Here is a 6000-nt window from a genome sequence, read left to right as displayed (position 1 = left end):
TACTCAGCAGTCGAACGAGTCGCTAAGATGTTACCGAAATTGGCGTTTCGTAAGCCAGTGCGTGCAAAATCCTCAATGGAACGACTTGTTATTAACTGTAACCAACGTATTTGACTACTTAAACGTCGTATTTCCCAAGTTTCGTGACGGAAGAGTAAAAGTACTGTTACTACTGTATTTAGTAAAGACTTGAGCTACAGCCTAAACAATCCTGTCAACATAAACAAATTTCATTCCATTTTTCCTCAGTTTGACGTATCTGATTGGTAATGTTGATTTAAATAAAAAGTTTAATTTAGAAAATACCAAACTCCTATCGTTACTGGTTATGTGTTACGACTTCTTCTTTGTGGGGTTTTGCTGTAGAATTTAGAACAGGCGCCCTAATTTTCATGCCAATATGTTTGCCCTCAATCGTCTAGAAGAAGAAAGAAGAGAGAAAAAAAGAAGAAAGAAGAAAAAGAAGTCGAGAAATCAGAAATATAAGACCTTAGTTTGTTTTTTGTTTTTCTATTGAGGAAATGTACATTGAAATGCGATTTTCTATTCTGTGGTGATTTTGTTTCCTTTTTTCCTGTCTTGCAAGGGTTCGCAGGTCGACGAAGCATTGTTGAGAAAGCCCTGGAGAGAATACCTGAAATCAAAAGCAAAAGGCTGAAACAGGGGAGATAATTACGTAATCAGAAGGTAAAAGGTTGAAACAGGGGAGATAATTCCGTAGGTAATGCGAAAATGATGACGTCACACACAATACACAAACTACGGCCCCCTCCACATCATTTCATTATTGTTTGTGTATTGTGTGTGACGTCATCAATTTCGCGTTACCTACGGAATTATCTCTCCTGTTTCAACATTTTACCTTCTGATTCAGGTGGTATGACATTATAACTGAGCAACTGAAATAAAAGCCGTGAACAAAACACCTATATATACTCACAAGTACACCTTCACAGGATAGGAAGAACATAAGCTGATCACATGCTTAGATATCCTTGTGTATTTTTTCCCTAAAACGTGTGTACCAAATCGAAATTTAGATATTGACCGATTTCTCTCAAATTTGGTGTGTATGTATTCTATGCCATTACGAACAGTACGTTGACCTCACATAGCATCATTTACGACTGTAGGGGTCGCTTTGGGGATTTTTGTAACGGCCGCTGTTACAGTTAGAACTTGTTCTTGTTGTAATATACTAATGCTATTCGATGTCGTCATTCAAAAACCAATTGTTCTTTTCGTTTATAACATTATATATTAAATGTTTCTGTCATTTTCACTTACAGGTTCGCACTTGAAACGTTGATCACACCTGGAGGCTCGTTGGATAAGTTGATGACAGCAGGCATTGATGGTGCATTTGAATGCATCCGTCGAAAGTACGCACTGTCTGATTTTGTTTTGGGAATAATTTTATAATTCATACATGTTATGAATACCTGTTTAAATGCCAAACACATAGAGGTACATGAGGAAACATCTATAATTATACTAGCGGGGGTTACTTCGATGTATCTTGATCTTGTAGTGGGGATAGTAGGAGATCGTTTTCCCATTTTTTAAACTTCATCGTTTAGTTTTGCATATTTAAATGATAGAATGTAAATAAATCCTACTACTTCCCACTGCTGTAGATATTCTGTACCCTTACCCGTGTTCGTATTACAGGCTGGCGGTGTGGCGTATGGACGAGGACGGACACTGCCAGTACAACTGGAGGAGAGAGGGTTACAAAGTGGTCTGCAAGGCTGTACACGAAAATAAAACCCCTATTAGACTTTATCATTCGTGTGGTACAAAACCGTGAGATTTAACGAGAGAACTATACGTTGTATTATCCCTGTACTTTATTTTGACATCGCGTTTCTCTTGTTCTTTCATTTATAATTGATGTTACCAAGTGGAACTGTACTGGGACGTTCGCCGGCATCCAGTTAGTTCAGTTGGTTGGAGGGTCAGTCTAGAGTTCGGAGGTCCTAGGTTCGAATACTGGTCTTGCCGTGTATTTCTTCTTCTTCTATTACGCACATACATAGCAACACAATATAATCAGAAAATATCAACATTGCATTTGACCATCATATAAGGAATTTAAAACGCTATATAACTTTGATAACTGATAACATTACAATTACAAACACAGGTACTGGACCAGACGGTGCTGAAGGGCTACCATTAACAGGGACGATGCTCTGCTTCTTTACAACGCCATAAATAACTACGTCACAAAATACGTCAGACTTTACTACGGTAAGTATTCGTTCTTTACGTAGGGATTGTGCAATATATGTCTTAAATCAATATATTTAGTGTTTATGAGAATTACCATCCCTAGGGTAAATGGTACGTGCGAATACATTGGGATTTACATTTACAATTCAAAATCAGTCAGTAACATCTTAAAGCATATGATTCTTAATATCATTCACGCTTCCATTTCTTCCTTGTTGTTTTAAGAGTTATTTGGTATGTATTGAAATGTTAGTTATACCTGTACTGTTGTGAATTCAGATAGCCCGGAGACATTTCATTTCATTCCAAATATATTTTATTGATTAAACAAAAGGATTGAGCAACATGCTCTGCCTTTATAAGCTCTCTCCATGGCTTCCAGCATACTTTTGATGTTTGAAGACATTGAAAACAATATTTACATACATACATTATATTTTAACTCATCTCATGACACTTGGGTACATTTATTGCTAGGCAATATACAATAATTAGGCTAGATTAATATTTTCATGTTTCTACAAAATTACATTATTTCATGTGATACATGGACTTATCATGGATAAAAATAATCAATACAAAATATCTAACAAAAATACAAACTTTGCGATATAGATATTTAATATAGTTGTAATATTTGTGTCAAGACGAATTAAATATACCGTTATGGATATACACAGTATTCCATATTGAATTAAATATATGGATATACGTCTTGACCTTGAGCCACTAAAAAATTGCTACTGCAACATGAAATAAAGCAAAACTGATACATGCATGTATGCTGATAAAGAAGTGTACCAGGACTTATTTGAAGTAGATATGTCTTGAGATGAGTTGGAAAATCAAATAGAAAATGAACTAAAAGAAAACAGAAAAAAGAAACAAAAAATGAAAACACAAAAAGAAAACATAAATAGTTATATAAGAACACAAAATAATCTCGAACAATCACTCATACACTCTAACACCACATTTGTTTCTACGGGCATGGGTTTGTTGGTTTATCTAATGTAGTTTATATATATTTTAAATTTATGTGCAGTTTGGCATTAAATACGATAACAAATTACACTAGTTCAAAGGATACAAATATATGGCATATTGGTATTTCATAATGAATTATTAGTTTTTCAATAATTAAATAAATTATAACTATTGATTTACATTACTCCATCATACCTTAAGTGTCATGACCAGATAAAGTCCCTGGACATTTTTTGCACGGTGATCAATCAACCTTGGTATATTATATATAAATAAATATATAAATTATTCACTATCAACAGAAATAATGAATTTATCTCACAGAATACAAACAATACATCATAAGCTGTCATAAAAGATGAAAATAATTATTACAATAACGGCTATTCGTACATGTAAATAAACTTAGGCATAAGTATAGAAGAGCATAATTACACGGCCCTTTTAGACGTAAACGAACCGGTCACCGAGATTTAACATGCCGATTCAACTTCAACAAACATTTTTGTAGCAAAAGTAATCCCTTCTTACCTACTTATGGAAGCATTGGTATTTTTTCAATTTCGTGTCGTCACGTCATTGTTAAAAAAGTCTGAGGTCACGCAAATGAAAGTGGTTATAAAGTAGACAGTTCTTGTACATTTAGATCTAACATGCACGCACGCGAATGTAACATACGGTAATAATCATCACAAACACTGGATTTAGTCCCATATGCATCACTTATCAGGGTCACATGTATTCCACATAGTGCACTTAGTAATCGGTACTATTATAACGTCGCAATCAGGTGATTTTTTTTATGATGACGTCATAATCTGAAGTCCGTCAAAACTGGTTATGGACAACTCGCAGTTATACTACCTCTTGTCCTAAGCTTGTCCTTGAGGTATTTCATGTCTTTTACTGCTCTATTCAACCTGACCCTTAAGTTCATGAGTACAATATCTAGACATTCTGCTATATTAAGAGTTGTATTTGCATTGTCGATGTCGTGTTTTACTAAATTATTTAGTAAGAAGTATGAGAGAAAACGAGAAAATTATAATGTAGGAATGTGGGACATAAACATTTCTACACTCCGTTGTAGAATATCAGTAATCCTCAAATATTCCCACGATATACTTTATTTATAAACCTTACGTACATTTGATGATAAAGATGAACAAAGTGTTGAACATGGACTACAGCTCAAAACAAAGAAACTGAAACTGTTTCCTCCTATAAGCTTAGTCTAAAATACCCAACATTAAGTACCACCTAAAACGGTTAATTATAACAATAAGAAAGGTAATTTATTACATTGTGTTTACAGGGGTTACCTAGTTATGTAGTCTGACCTCGTTTGCATACTGACCAGCATCATATTCACGGTCAGTGTGAGTCATGCCGCGGACAACTTCTCCCAATACGACGAGTACGGATTTACGCCCAATTATCCAATGGTCCTAGAGGGTGTTCCCCCTGCTGACAAGGTAGGATAATCGTGTGAACGCTATCAATGTACTTATAATGTATATGGGTGTTGACATTTATGATAGTATGCAACACAGTCCAGTGCAAACATTTTTTAAAGATGTGCTATGAGCTTTCGCGCATCATGGAATACGAATGTAATACAAACACACGTGATGCACCTTTAGGAATTTGGTAATCGATACAGTTAGTCAACACACGGATTTCATATAATCCTACAGCTGCTTCGTCCCTCTAGGAACATATTTGCATGGAACGTTGTTGCATACCATCATTAATTTTCAAACGATACATATTTATCCTTAAACAAAATCGAAACAAATTAACATCAATGAACATCATCTCAATACCCACGATGAACGGTGTAATTATATATGGCTAGTAGCATGTTGGCGAGAGGAGCAATCAGTTTTGTTAAAATAAATGATCATTTCCTCATTTGATGCTTGAAGGAGTACAAATTCGGGTCTATTATAGGTTTTTGACGATCATTATATCATCGGCATATATACATTAGTATTGTCTGATCAGAACGGTACTTTCTCTTCGAGGTTTTGTTCCACTTTTCCAACATACATAATGGTATTTACATAACTGCACCATTGATATAATTATTGTTTTGAAATCTTACCAGATAAATGAAGCAACGGCAAAAAAAATCATTAAGAACCCCATACAAAATGGCGATCTGCATTGTTGTCAAGCGTAACGTCATTACAACCTTATGGAGCGTCCGAAGGTGCGCTGCAAATCCCAACACTTTTCTGTTGTAGCAAATGAAATCTTTGTTTAAAAGATATTTTTCGTACATCATGTACTGTATGACGTTATTACCAAATTGTGACATTTAAACATGCAGTTACAAATGTACATTTTCGTGCGTTGGCAAAATTATTGAGCATGAACAGAATATTCTGAACGTTAAAGTAAATGCCATTAGTATTCGAAGAACAAGTTCAAGTGTGGTGGACCTTTTCGTCGTGGTTGTTAGACTGTCAGTAAGTGATTTTCATCTCGAGATCTGGTGTCCAGCAGCTTTGCTGCGTTTAATTATTCACATATATATCATTGCGGTATATTCGGGTGTTTTCTTACATAGACTGCTCTAACGGAAGCCTCCATCCTAGACGCCCTCCCTGACAAGAGTGCTACCTTCGATGTGATGTTCTTAGCCAAGGTTCTCAGTGGCATGGGGACAAACAAGCTCGGGGACTACGAGGTCAAGTACGTGTACGATCCAACGGCGGAGAAGCTTGTGGACGAGTAAGTACAGCGTTCAATATTTTATTGATTATTACTTGG

This window comes from Mizuhopecten yessoensis, unplaced genomic scaffold, assembly GCF_002113885.1.
Source record: "Mizuhopecten yessoensis strain PY_sf001 unplaced genomic scaffold, ASM211388v2 scaffold9685, whole genome shotgun sequence".
Classification (NCBI taxonomy): Eukaryota; Metazoa; Mollusca; class Bivalvia; order Pectinida; family Pectinidae; genus Mizuhopecten; species Mizuhopecten yessoensis.
The sequence above is the reverse complement of the archived record's forward strand: the minus strand, read 5'-3'. Positions refer to the sequence as shown.